We start from the raw sequence: 15272 nt of genomic DNA, 5'->3' as shown, positions 1-15272 counted from the left end.
ATCTGGAGCAATAGTCAAGAGGAGGCTTCTTTTATTGTTAGATGCACCACACACAGCTTAAGGGAGCGTGAGACTAGGATTCTGCACTCTGCCTCCCCACGATCCCGTGTCCTCAGGTGAGGCCTCCCCCCCTTAGGGTCTCTGATCTTTGTCAAGAACCATTCGGGGGCTGTGTGTAGAAGAAAGGGCACTGCCCTTGAGCTTGCATCCAACTCTGCTGCATTCAAGCTCAGCGACCTTAGGCAGGTCCTGTGACTCTCCTTCCCTGTGGTACAAGGGAGGTGATGTTATCGAGATCACAACATTGGCGTGATGCTCCAGGGATAGGGGCTATGCAGGGGCTCCACTCGGCTTGGGTCCTGCCTTCCCCAGACCAGGGGAACCTGAACCGAGAACCACTCTGGGCCATAGACATGGCATAAGGAGGAAGGGGTGAGGACAGAGAGCACCACTCAGGCTCTTCCAAAATCGAAGGGTCCCCTTGCTTCTGGATGCTGTCTTATGGTGAAGTACAAGCAGAGGGGAAGTGAGACTACGCTGGTGACCCCCATGGGATCCCTCCCGGCTCCCCGCAGTGGGGCCGGGGTACACGGGGAACGAGGAGGCTCGGCCTCCACAGCCCCAGGAGCCTCAGCAGAGACGTGTATCCAGGCCTCTTATTCTCAGTGGTGAGACGGCCCCTGCCCCGACTTCCCCCGGCCGGGGCATCAGACTGAGGGTGTGGTGAGAGGCCTGATTCCTGTACAAGCCACCACGCGTGTGCATCTGTGTGTGGGGATGGGGCAGCCACATCACCAAAGGGAACCGAAAGAAGCTCAGGGTGACTGGTGGGGAGAGAAGGTGGAGATCCAGCAGGCAGCTGGACCAGACCCCCTCCCAACTCTGGACCTGCCCCCCTCAACACAGGCCTGGGCAGATGACAGCTGGCTTTGCCCCCGGTACCTCCCATCCAGGAGACCCATCCCCTCAGTCTTGGCTGTCGGGCTTCCCCAGGCTGGCCTGGTCCTCAGATGTCCTTCTGTTTCTAGGAACTTGTTGGCGAGACACTGGGCTCTGGACTCCAACAGGGCTGCGTCACACCCTGGCTCTACCACTCGGGAATTGTGTGACTTTGAGCAAACCTCGGACTCTCTTGGAAGCCCCATTTCCTGCCTGTAAGGTGAGAATGATAACATCACGGTCACAGTTGGACTGTGAGGCCTAATTTAACAAATGCTCAGTGAGCACCTCCTACGCACCAGGAGAAAGCGGCAAACCAAAGTCACTTTGTCTAAACACCCTGCCTTCCTGGAGCTCCCATTCTACGAGTGAGCTAGACAATAAATGCTTCAGTAACAAAACTGGGGGGGCGGGGCGCTTCGTGGGTTGTTGCACAGTCAGAGCAGAGGCGCCACATGACCTGACTTAGGGTTTTACACGGCCACTCCGGCTCCTGCCTGTAAAGCACATGATGTGACACGCGAAACTGGCAGCTTCACTGCTGCCGATGCCCAGGACGCCACAGCTGGGGCTTCCTTCCCCTTTCTTACCAAATGCTGCCTCCTCAGAGCATTCTGAGGTGTGAGCTGGAAGTCCCCCACTTGGCCAGCACTGTCACGCAGACGCCTCTAGACCTCATATCCCACCCCACCCCCTTCCAAATCTGCACTCTATCTCTTCAAATGGCCTGTGTCCCAGGAAGCTACACAGCCACCCTTGTCCATCCCAGGTCCTGGCTCTGTGCTCCCTTAACCCTGTTGAGAACAAGTGCTACTTCCCTTTTCCTTCGTGGTCAGCCCCTCTCCTCTCCCCAATCCTCTGCAATCTGGCTCCCACCCCCTTTCCCATGGATTCTGCTCTGGACCTTGGATCCAGAGCTCCAGCCGTCCCTGAGACCCTCAGGTACGCCTCAGAAACTCCAGTCTCTGCATGTCTTCTTTACTTAAACTCTCAGATCCTGCGGTTTCACTGTTGCCTGGGTTTCTCACCATCCACTGTAAATAAATGCCCTGGGATTTCGCTCCTAGCTCATGCCTTAGCATCCTCCTGCGCCCCGCGCTGCCTCGCCCCTGCCCTGCCTCTCAGTGCAGCCGTCATTGGTCCTTCTGCTGATTCTTCCCCCACTTGTATCTTCCACCACGACACCAGGATGCCTCTTGCCCAGATCGTCATCTCCCCACTCTGCCCCCGCAACTACCCTTGGTCTGATTCAGACACTCCTAAAATCTACTTAGCTCAGTGTTTTGCTCAAACCACTTCCCTCCCCAGTACTGGGCTTTATCAAGGAAGGGGCTGGGGCCAGAGCCTCCATCCTTCCTGCCTGTCTGGAGGACTCACTTGAGAGCATGCAGCACTTGGACAAGGAGGAAAAGGAAGAGGAGGAAGTCCAACCTGGAAACCACAGTCTTCCAGGGCTCCTGCAATGGGAATGACTGAGCCCCTGCTTTGTGAGGACAGAGGCCACCCCAGTCCTGCAAGAACCAGCTGTGGACTTCAGTGTCCTCTCTTGTCCCAAACAGACTTGGTTGAAGCCCAGAGTCCACAGGTGCCCCCACCGGGGAGAGGATCCCATCCAGATGCACGAGGACCACCCGTCACTGATGTGGGATGCAGGGGGTCCCGTGGCTTATCAGCCCAATTCATCTCAAGCCCCTGCAACTTAGAACCAGGGCTCGGGATCCCCCCTGGGGCAGGACTGTTGTGCCTCTAAGGTGGGAAAGGAGGAGAGACTCAGTTGTGTCCAGGATGGCAGGGTCAGCCCAGTGGCATGGGGGGGGGGGCTCTTCTCAGCTCACATCTGGACCTCAGGATGGTGGAAAGATGACAGAACCACCCTGGATGGGAGGGGGCTCTGGGGATGGTTCTGGGAGTCCAGAGGAGGCACTCTCTGGCCTGGAGTGAGGTGTGAGGTTATGGGAGGGGGCAGGGGGCATGATATTCGTCCCACATGGCCTCTCAACACTTCACCATGGGAGGGGGATGTCCCAGCTGCCCCTCTCTGGCCTCCTAAGGGGTGGGCTGGCTGGGGGTTGTGGCCTGAGGACGTCATGTATGTGGTAGAGGTAGGAGAAGGAGCTCTTGGGGGCCAGGAGCCAACAGAGCTGTGGGAACAGGTGTTTGGTTCTTGCCAGCCAGGTACCCCTGGGCCAGGGCTACCACCCTGTAAGAGTCAGACCTGGGGGCCCGAGATGGGGCTCCCCCAGGCTGCTCTGCTGCTTCTGTGGCCTCTGATGCTGGGGGCAGAAAGTCAAGAAAGCAGAGAGCCCTGAGGGCTGAAGGACCCCGGGGGGGTCCTAGAGTAGGACCACTCTGCTCTCTTGGTTCCTCCTAGAGAAGGAGGGTGTCAGGACTTGCTAGAGGGGAGTCCAGTGGGAGTTCTGACCAGGCCAGTGTCCTGGAATCTCTGTGTTTCACAGTTTTTCAAGTCAGGAGCCAGCTGGAGCTCTGATGCCCACCCAGGCCCCCTGTGCCAGGCCGACTGGGGCCATAAGGGTGCTGGTGGGCATGCAGGACCCAAGAGTCTCCACCGATCTGTGCCAGTCTGAGGACCAGTCTCTCCGATTTCTTTCAGGCTATTCTCCTCCCTTTCTCCTGGAGCAGCACTTCCAAAGCTGCAGGGAGGCTGACGTGACCTGACAGCTTGTCCAGGGGCCATCACCGGTGGTGGAGTTTGGGGTGAGATGGGAAGAAGAAAGGGACACCTGCTCAGGTAGGAAAGAACTTATGGGGGCTTCCTCGTCACCCCCCGACTCACTTCAAAAGCTGTGCTTTGCAGTAGCAGGTCACGGGAGTGCCTGAGAGGACTGGGCAAGAGGGTGGTGAGCCCAGGGATCCTGGGTCCACCTGGAACTCGGCCGTCTAGAGAGCAAGTGTGCTCAATCCTGCATCCTCCTGCAGTTCAGGGACCATGGGGGTCAGGAACGAGAGTAGGCCATGGGCCTCTTGCAGAGGGACAGCCCATCCCGAGCTATGGAGAAGAGCCAGGAGAAGCACCGCCAGGCTGGTGACGGCCCTGTTGGAACGGGGCGTGGTGTTCTGGAGAGGGCAGGCCACAGGCTGGGCTGGCTGGAGGCGCACATACAACCAGGTGATATTGATGAGCCCCTAAGACATACGGGATACCGCTGAGCACTTTTCATACATTATTGCATTTAACTGTCACAAGCAGCCACCGTGACGTGGGCATCATTCGTACATATCCCCGTTTACAAAGAAGTGAGTTGAGTTACTTCCTAACCTTGCAAACTTGAGTGAGTTATCATCTTACTTCTTTGTATTCTTAGCATTATCTCTGGTGCTCCTTGGCTTGAAGAAGCATCACCCTGATCTCTGTCTTCATCTTCACACGTTGCTCTCCTCGTGTGCACATCACTGTGTCCAAATTCCCTTTTTTCATAAGGACATCAGTCATACTGGATTAGGGCCCACCTAATGACCTCATCTTAACTAATTACATCTGCAAAGACCCTATTTCTAAATAAGGTCACATTCAGAGGTACTGGGGTTAGTACTTTAACACATGAATCTGGGGGAGGGGGGGACACAATTCAACCCATGACAGAATTTATCATGTAACCTACTCTCCACCAAACACCAGAGTCACATTTGATTCTCCCATCAACTGTACAAGGTAGGGATATGTATTATCTTCATTTTATAGATGAAAACACTGAAGTTCAGAAAGGTTGGGCAATTTACCCAAAGGCACACAGCAATTAGTAAAATAAGGCACTGGGATTTGAACCTGACCACGAGTGATATTTGATCACTTTAGAGTCAGACAGACCTGGGTTCAGGTCCCAGCTGTGTGACCTTGTGTAAGGCATTCGGCCTCTCTGAGTCTCAGTATCCTTGTTTACACAAGGGGTTAACACTGTACTGTCAGCAGTGAAGAACTGCTGCTCAGCAGTGGCGGGGGTGGGGTGAGGTCTAGCCCAGTGCCTGGCACACAGTAGAAGAAGTGATGTTAATTTAAACATAGCAGTAGCCCCACCACCACCAGAGCACATCCTGTGTTCTGGTGGTTCTGGGTGGCAGCCTCACTATGGCCAGCTGTCCTCACTGAGTCCCTGGGGCAGGTAGAGCCAGGGAAGCATGCAGATCCCACACTCTCCAGCCCAGAGCTCCCTGGGGCTATCCCCCCCCCCCCCCCCCCCCCCGCCTCCAGCTTCCCACCTGACATGCTCTCCACTGGGAGAGGAGAGGGAGCTGGCTGCTAGGGGCTTTATTCCTCATGCTCAGGCCCCGGGATGTTGTCTGTATAGAAAATGTGGCCCGTGTACGAGTCAGGGAATGATCGTGGCCCCTGAGAGAGGCTGCCCGCTCCCCAGCTGTCTCCCCCTCAGGAACAGGCCCAGGAGAAAGCATAGGGTCAGAGAACAGAGCTGGGTGGGTGGATGTGGGACTGCGGGGAGGGGCTGACCACAAAGCGGCAGCATGAAGTGATGGCAAGTGTTCTGCATCTTGATTTGATTGTGGTGATAGTCACACAACTCTCTGCATTTGCCAAAATTCACAGCTGTACACTAAAAAGAGTGAATTTCATTGTATGTGAATTAAAAATAAATAAAAATTTTAAACAATAAATGCTGGAGAGGGTGTGGAGAAAAGGGAACCCTCTTGCACTGTTGGTGGGAATGTAAATTTATACAGCCACTATGGAGAACAGTATGGAGGTTCCTTAAAAAACTAAAAATAGAACTACCATACAGCCCAGCAATCCCACTCCTGGGCATATACCCTGAGAAAACCATAATTCAAAAAGAGTCATGTACCACAATGTTCATTACAGCACTATTTACAATAGCCAGGACATGGAAGCAACCTAAGTGTCCATCAACAGATGAATGGATAAAGAAGATGTGGCACATATATACAATGGAATATTACTCAGCCATAAAAAGAAACGAAATTGAGTTATTTGTAGTGAGGTGGATGGACCTAGAGTAGAGACTGTCATACAAAGTGAAGTAAGTCAGAAAGAGAAAAACAAATACCATATGCTAACACGTATATATGGAATCTAAAAAAAAAAGTTCTGAAGAACCTAGGGTAAGGACAGGAATAAAGACGCAGATGTAGAGAATGGACTTGAGGACACGGGGAGGGGGAAGGGGAAGCTGGGACAAAGTGAGATAATCACGTGGACATGTATACATTACCAAATGTAAAATAGCTAGTGGGAAGCAGCCGCATAGCAAAGGGAGATCAGCTCCTGCTTTGTGACCACCTAGAGGGGTGGGACAGGGAGTGTGGGAGGGAGACGCAAGAGGGAGGAGATATGGGGATATATGTATATGTATAGCTGATTCACTCTGTTATAAAGCAGAAACTAACACACCATTGTAAGCAATTATACTCCAATAAAGATGTTTAAAAAAATAAATTAAATTAATAAAAATTTAAAAAGCCATTCAGAAGATCCAAATTCTAAATGTCAAGACATTTTAGGAATGACTTAACAAATTTATTTAGCTTGTAGTTTCCTTTTAATGCAAGCAAAAGACCGATATAATATAAATATGCCTTAAAGATCTCTAAGTAAGTTTTAAATAAAAATTCTAAATAATTTAAAAGAGAAAAGCAAAAGAGCGGGTTCATCACAGAGAGACAGGGGTGGCACCTGGCCCCTACCCTCTCCGTTTCTCCCTCCCTCCAGCCTGGATCTTCTGGGCTCTTCCCCTGGTCGTCCTGCTATACCTCTGCTGACCTCCTCCCACTCACAGGAGGCTGAGTATTGTCTCTGGGGTTTGATGACTTCTATCAGGCTCCCTGACTGCCCCAGGGACACAGAAAAAGGAGCTACCCTCAGTGTGGGTGGCTCTAGGTAAGAGGCGTGTGAGGCAAGGTTGTGGCAGGACACAGGTGGAGCTAAACGGAGGCAAGTTTAGAACATTTGCAGAGATGTGAACAGGATTACGAAAGCCACTGTGAAACTTCCAGGCACCCAAGGCCTAGCATCAGCAGGGAACTGTCACCACCCACAGAGTGGCTGTCCTCCAGGACCTGCAGCTGTGCGAGATTGGGGGCTCTATGGCTTCCACTCTCCCACCCTCCTATTTCTTGCCAGTGCCTCCCCTTAGCCAAATCCACCCGGAATCCAGAGATCAAGGGAGCCTGTGTCATGCAGGTCCAGCTCAGCCGCTTTGAGGCATGAAGTAGGGCAGAAAAAAGCAGAGGGTGGTGGGGACAGGAGGCAAGAGGAGAGAAAGCAGAGCCACTGGGAAGGGAGGACTCTCATGGGGAAATTGGGAGCATACCCTGGGCCCATGGTTACCTCAGGCTTCTACCCAGGGACAGCCAGGCGTCCCAGCTATTCCAGGGTGGGAGTTCCTAGATGAATGAATGAATGAATGATAAATTTGAAAATGGATGAGTGACAGAAGGAATGGGAATGAGCCTGTTCCTATTGGCACTAAGAAGGAGGTGGATCCTTTTTCCCAGGATCCCCACCCTTGCAGGCCTTTAAGGACTATTTCCAGAATACCCACTTTGGGGCCCTACACAGGACCCTGAGCAAGAGAAGCAGAGGCCATGGGCTGGGCAGGACAGGGCAAGGTGGGCCATCAGGTACTGGGGAGCCTGCAGGTCCTGTAGGATGAAAGGCTTTGCTCCTCCTCCCTCACACTGGAAACCTACTCCCGGGCTGCCTCCCGTCCTGCCCCACCCTGCTCCCCAGGCCCCGCCTTCTCCAGCTGGGCCACTCAGGGACATAGACTGGGTTCACAGGGCTCAGTCAGGCGTTGGTGCTGCAGGGGAGGGGAGGCACAGCAGGGTGGAAACCAAGGGACCTGTCACCCTGATTCGTACAGTGTGCGCGTCTGCAGAGCAGCAGCCAGGATCCCCAGAGCGGGCCTCCTGGTGGGAGGAGCAGAGCCTGGCCTCGGACCGTGCGTGTTCTCAGAGTACCCTGGGAGGTAAGGCAGGTGGTAGCTGATGGGGAAAAGGAGGGTAGCCACCATTCCCACTGAGACCTGCCCCGACAACTTGTTGGTCCCTGGGGGCTGAAGGGAATTGTGGACCAGCTCCGGGGTCTACACCGAGAGGTATTCCAGGTGCAGGATGAAGCAGCAGGGGCAATTACCAGGGGATCCTGACCACAGGACCACCAATAAGCCACGCCCAGACCTTAGAACACGCGTTTTCCTGGATCTGGACATCTGTCCTGACTCATAAAATCTGAGGTGACCCTGAGGACTGTGCAGCCCCACAAAGCTCCATCAAAGCTGCAGCCTTGGGGCTTCCCTGGTGGCGCAGTGGTTGAGAGTCCGCCTGCCGATGCAGGGGACACGGGTTCGTGCCCCGGTCCGGGAAGATCCCACATGCCGCGGAGCGGCTGGGCCCGTGAGCCATGACCGCTGAGCCTGCGCGTCCGGAGCCCGTGCTCCGCAACGGGAGGGGCCACAACAGTGAGAGGCCCGTGTACCGCAAAAAAAAGCTGCAGCCTCTCTATCACTGGGGCTGCCACCCTGTGGCCATCTCAGTGCCTCAGTCCTCCCTCCTCTGCCCCATCGTCCAAGGCCATCCTTCTTCAGGCAACTTTCCTGCCCACACCCTCTGCCCAGGACCTTTCCTGGGGACAACTTACCCAGATGGGACAGGAAGACAGTATAGTAAACTGTCCAGAGGTAAGCCCTAGAGTAGCCACTAAGAAAATAGAAAAAAAAAAAAAAAGTTAAAAAAAAAACTCATTAAAGGAATAATAAAAATGTTATACTAGAAAATATTCACTTAATGCAAAATAAAGCAGTCTAGGCAAAATAGAGGAACAAAAAGGAAATGATATATTTAGAAAGCAAGTAAAATGGCAAATGCAAATACAACTATATTAGTAACGTGAATGGATTAAAACAAGATCCAACAAGATACTGTCTATAAGAGACATACTTTAGATTTTTTAAAAAAATATTTATTTATGTATTTTTATTCAGTGGCTGCATCACGTCTTAGTTGCGGTGCCTGGGCTTCTCTCTAGTTTTGCAGTGCGGGCTTAGTTGCCCCGCGGCATGTGGGATCTCAGTTCCCTGACCAGGGATCAAACTGGCATCCCCTGCATTGCAAGACGAATGCTTAACCACTGGACCACCAGGGAAGTCCCACAGACATACTTTAGATTTACAGATACAAAAAGATTTAAACTAAAAGAATAGAAAAAAGTTTTATCATGCAAACAGCAACCATAAGAAAACTGGAGGGCTATACTGTCATCAGACAAAATAGGTTTTAAAACAAAAAAAGTAACTCAAGATAAAGAGGGACATTTTATAATGATAAAAGTACAATGCATCAGAAAGGTGACAATTGTAAACATAAGTGCACCTAACAACAGATCCATACCTCATTCCGTATACAAAAGGTAACTCAAAATGGATCAAAGATCTTATATGTAAGAGCTAACACTGTAAAACTCTTATAAGAAAACACAGGGTTAAATTTTTCTAAACATAGACTAGGCAATGATTCCTTAAATATGTTGCCGAAAGTACAAGCAACAACAACAACGAAAAAAAACAGATTGGACTTTATCAAAACTAAAAACTTTTGTGCTGCAAAAAAAAAAAACCATAAAAAATTAAAATAACCCACAGTATGGGAAAAAATATTGACTAGTCATATACCTGATAAATGACTTGAATCTAGAATATATAAAGAACACTTACAACAAAATAATAAAAAGACAAATAACTCAATTTTTTAAATGGGCAAAGGACTTGAATAGACATTTCTCCAGAGAAGACACATAAATGACTAATAAGCTTGTGTAAAGATTTTCAACATCATGAGTCATTAGGGAAATGCAAATCAAACCACAATGAAATACCACTAGGTTGGCTGTAATCAAAAAAATCAGATAATAATAAGTGTTATCAAGGAAGTAGAGAAATTGGAACCCTCATATGTTGCTGGTGGGAATGTGAAGTGGTACAGCCACTTTGGAAAACAATTTGACAGTTCTTCAAAAGGTTAAAGGTAGAATTACCCTATGATGCAGCAATTCCACTCCCAGTAATATACCCAAGAGAAATTACAGCATATGTCCTCACAAAAACTTGCCCATGAATCTTCACAGCAGCATTATTCATAATAGCCAAAAAGTGGAAACAACCCAAATTCTATCAGCTGATGAATGGATAAAGTATGGTACATACTTTGGTACATACACATTACTTGGCAACAAGGAATGAAGCATGGATACCTGGTAAAACATGGATAAACCTTGAAAACATTATGCCAAGTGAAAAGCCAAACACAAAGGATTACTTATATGAAATGTCCAGAACGGGCAGATCCATAGAGAAGAAGTGTGGATGGGTGGTCACCTAGGGCTGGGGTACGGATGGTGGTGGGAAAGAGGGAGTGAAGGCTGCAGGGTATGGGGTTTATTTTTGGATGATAAAATGTTTTAAAATTGATTGCAGTGATGATTGCACAACTCTATGAATATACTAAACTATTAAGTTATACTCTTTAAACAGGTGAATTTATGGTATGTGAATTATATCTCAATAAAGCTGTTACCAAAAAAAAAAAGCCAAACATATAGGAATTTGAGGTCACTACTCTGTGCCAGGACATCTGGTGCCTCATTATGGCCCCAGCTGTGGTTTTGACCCACTGGCCTCTACTCCCTTGCCATCTGACCCCCTCTCTTCATACTACCTGGAAGGAACAGCTGCCACTTCCCCTCCCTCAGCCCCTGTCTAAGATCTTGCTTGTCTCAACACTGTGGAGTGGGGCTATGGTGCTGAGTGAGATCAGGTCCTTGACCAGAGGCCCCATGGCAAGTCTTGGCCCAAACTCCTGCAAGCCTGTCTCTTCTGTCTCTAGGGGGCCTCATTCACATCATAGCCAATGTGGATCTATTACGAAACTTTCCCAGCCAATGGAAGGGAGTATTCTGTCTTGAGAAGCTGCACTTTTCACTAATTTGCACAAAGTTGCCTTACAGTCTGAATATGCGCTGTTCTATACAGTAGCCACTAGCTACATAGGGCTATTTCTATTAAAGTGAATTAGAATTAAATAAAAAGTAAAAATTCAGGGGAGTTCCCTGGCAGTCCAGTGGTTAGGACTCCACGCTTTCACTGCCGAGGGCGCGGGTTCAATCCCTGGTCGGGGAACTAAGATCCTGCAAGCCGCGTGGCACGGCCAAAAAATAAAAAAAAATAAAAATTCAGATCCTCAAGTGCACTAGCCATATTACAGGGGCTCAGTAGCCTCATGGGGCCATCGTATTGGACAGTGCAGACATAGACATTTCCATCATCGCAGACAGTTCTGTTGGACTGTGCTGCTCAGAACCACTGGAAGAGGCTTTGTGGGATCTTGAGAGCAGGACCGTGAGGGATGGGAAGAAGCGAAATGGGTGGGAAGAAGAGGAAATTGCAGTCAGGAAGCCACACATATCTCCTCCCCTCTTTGCCCCACCCTCTTAGCTTCTCCAAGCCCTAATGGGATCCCCAGGGAGCGGTCTTTGAGAAAAAAGATAGTCAGAAAAGAGATTGGGGAAGCCCCAGGTTCTCCAGTGGGCCCAAGGTTGATTGGCAAGCTTCCCTCCAGGCTGGAGAGCCTCGTGGCTTGGAGGTCCCTGTGTGGCGCCTGGAAACATTCTGCCAATACCCCCCCTCCAGGTCCTGGCTCTGCTGCGAGGTTCAGATATGCACTCTGATTGCCCTGGTCTTTCTTTGCCAAAAACGAAAACAGAAAAATGCACAAACCCTCCTAAGATCCCAGCAGGTTCCATCTGACAAGGAAGTACTGCGTTCCGACTGTGATATTAACCTGTGAGTGGTGTTGGTCTAGTGTGTGAGCTGACACTGGTACTTGAGTAGGCATGCTGCAGCTTGGCACAGTCCCTGGAACACAGTGAGGTGGACCCCTGAAGGCCTTCTAAGGGGCAAAGGGAGTCCTTCCTGGAAGGGGGCTGGCGGCCTAGTTATTCTGAATTGTGGGGAGAGGTGGCCAGCTGTGGGGTACAGCTGTGGAATTAGAATCTCAGATCGGGGCTTCCCTGGTGGCACAGTGGTTGAGAGTCCGCCTGCCAATGCAGGGGACGCAGGTTCATGCCCCGGTCCAGGCGGATCCCACATGCTGCGGAGCGGCTGGGCCCGTGAGCCATGGCCGCTGAGCCTGCACGTCCGGAGCCTGTGCTCCACAACGGGAGGGGCCACAGCAGTGAGAGGCCCGCGTACCGCAAAAAAAAAAAGAATATCTGATCTGTGATAAACAGCACATCCCCGCCCCCTGTCCCCCTGCTGCAGCTGCTCAGCTGGTCAGGTCAGCCGGGGTAACCTTCTCCTGGGGTGGACATGTTGTTGTGAGCAGGGAGAGAGGGTCCTAGGGGAGTAGGGAGCTGGAGACAGGAGCCACTGAGGGAGGTGACTTGGGGGCAAGTTGGTGACTTGCAGGGGCAGATGGGGATGGGGGTTGGGATGCTGCACAGCCTGTTCCCACATACCACGTCCAAACGACATCATGCGGTGCACACACGCTTGCACGCGGTTGTGTGGGCCACGTGAAGGGTGTGGAAGAACAGACCTTGTTACCATTGGTTACACCGGATGCGAGTGATGGGCAAGGAAGGGCTGGAGCAGGTGTAATGATGGGCTTTGCCTTTATTCCTTTGTGGTAGCTTATTTCATTTGTTACAACTGGTGTGACTTGAAAGGTCAAAATTTAAGTACAAAATTTAATCATTTACTAACCCCTTCTCTCCCTCCCTCTTTACAGCATTAAAGTGGCTTCCAGCCACCAAAGGCAGAGGGAAAACCAAGCTGCTGCTATTGACAGTACAACCTGAAGGAGGTAAGGAACAGAAAGTAACTATGTTGGGATCGTCTGTGTACCAGGTGCTGCACATGCGTCAAGCACACATCACATGCTTGTTGCCTTATTAGACTCTCCCAGCCTACCGTAGCGGTTATTACTTCCTTTTCCAGATGAAAGATTTTGGCTTAGGGAGGTAGAGTAACTTAGTAGAATATGTGGTAAGGTTAGCATATCAGCTAAGGGCCCAGGAGAAAAGAGAATTCCCCTCAAAAGGGTTTAGCTAAAGAGAACTTAAAGGAGGGACCATTTACCGATCTGTAGACACGGTATTAGAGAATCACCAGGGGGCTTCCCTGGTGGTGCAGTGGTTAAGAATCCGCCTGCCAGTGCAGGGGACACGGGTTCGAGCCCTGGTCTGGGAAGATCCCACATGCCGCGGAGCTACTAAGCCCATGTGCCACACCTACTGAGCCCGCGTACCACAACTACTGAAGCCCGCGTGCCACAACTACTGAAGCCCACGCGCCACAACTACTGAAGCCCACGCGCCTAGAGCCCATGCTCCACAAGAGAAGCCACCGCAATGAGAAGCCCGTGCACCACAACGAAGAGTAGCCCCCGCTCACCGCAACTAGAGAAAAGCCCGTGCGCAGCAACAAAGACCCAACGCAGCCAAAAAAAAAAACAGCAGCAGCCAACCCACAGCTGCAGCCAGTTTAAAAAAAAAAAGAATCACCAGGGAACTAACAATAGTAGGGAGCCATTGCCACTCCCTGGGCTGAGCGGATAAGGGGAAGGACTAGTGGTACCATGGGAGCTGTGCTGAGCAGAAGGAGGCCAAGAAGAAATACCCCAACCGCTCTCCTCCCCTGCCCTTCAGGCCCCGCCTGCACCTCTCATTGGCTGACCCAACAGGAAGCCAGAGGGCACGAAAGCCAGAGCAATGCCGTCTGTAGGGGGTGGAGAGGGAGAATGAATGGAAGAGGTAGAAAGGGAGATCAACCAGCACAGACAGTCAGTGGTGGAGCAGGATTTGAACTCAGGACTCACTGACTCTAAACCCTGGAGCCCTTGTGCTGCCCTACGGAGCCACGCACGCTACTGTGCCCACACACCCAGCTGGGTCCCAAACACCACTCCATTCATGGGGACATCCTGTCAAATAAGGACTCAAGCCTGGGCCTGAGATATTACTTCTTTCTCTAGCCAGAATGTTCCTGTTCTAAAGAAAGTACTGGATTTTGGTGAGGATGGTGGCATCTGGTTCCACTAGCCCAGCAGAGAAAAGTGAGCCCTTTATTCCAAGCCTGACGTTTGAGTGCACCTGCGGTCGTGTGCTCATGCCCCTCCCTCTGCCAGGATCCCCATTCCCCTTCCCTTGGTCTGGCCCGGGCATTCTGGCCGTCGCTATTCCTGATTCATTCATCCCTGTATTCCTGTATCTGGCTCAATACCTGGCAGCAAAGAGGCTCACACGGATCAGTCACGGTGGAGACTCAGCCGCTCTCCAAATAACACCCTTTCCTCTGGGCTCTGGGATTTTATTTCACAGAGCGAGTTTTCCAGACGCTTCTGTACCTTCTGTTGCAGATAAAGAATGTTAGTATTGCCTTTTCAGGTTGGGCCTCAGCAGGAGATGATGATGATGTCAATAAAAATAATAATGTATTTTGGGTGTTTAAAAGGTGCCAGGCACTGTAAAAAGATTTTTATACTCATTGTCTCATTCGTCAGACACCACTTATGCAAATTCTCTCAGCTGCACCTTATTCCAGTTCTCCACAGTCTGCAAGCGGCTCTGCACAGGTGCATCCCCGTGGCGTCTTGCCTCAGGCCCTGGCTATAAATCTCTCCTGTTTGGCTTTGGAATTTCCCTGTTGCACCCTCGGTAGCCCACTTGAGCACTCATTAACACCTAACTGGGAGCAGCTAATGCCCTCCGGTGCTACCCTAGACCAGCGGGGCACTGATGTCAATGGATAAGTGCTTCCACTTTCTGGCTGAGCTGCTTTCGTACAGATGGTCCTGTGGCATTGGACACACACATGCCCACAGCAGTGACCAGCTACTCCATAAGGCAGTCTTGTATTGGCTTTTCATCCTTCCCCGTTTTGCTCTCCCACCCCTCATTTCTGCTCCCTGGATCATATTCCAAAACTTGCATGTAAGCCTTTGTCTCGACAATCCTTATAACAATCAGGATGGAGGTACTATTATTATCCCCACTTCACAGGGGAGGAACCTGAGGCTTAGCAAAGTTTAGTAACCTGCCAAAATCATACAGGGGGTAAGGGCAGAGCCAACTGAAACGTTTAGGCAGGAAGGAGAGGGTGTGAAATGCTCCTCTCAGGAGAGGGAGATTGGATTTACCAGGGAATTGTGATAGAATTTCTGGCAGTCTTGTGTGTCTTTTGAGGCTGTGGCCATGAATTTGAAGCAAATCCGGTCACCCAAGGGCTGGGATGTTCTCCAGCGATACTCAGGTGCTCCGACAGAGGCACTGTGGGAGGGCAAGGGTGAGGGGT

Source organism: Leucopleurus acutus (genome assembly GCF_964270905.1).
Source record: "Leucopleurus acutus genome assembly, chromosome: 9".
Classification (NCBI taxonomy): domain Eukaryota; kingdom Metazoa; phylum Chordata; class Mammalia; order Artiodactyla; family Delphinidae; genus Leucopleurus; species Leucopleurus acutus.
Note: the sequence above shows the minus strand (reverse complement) of the source record.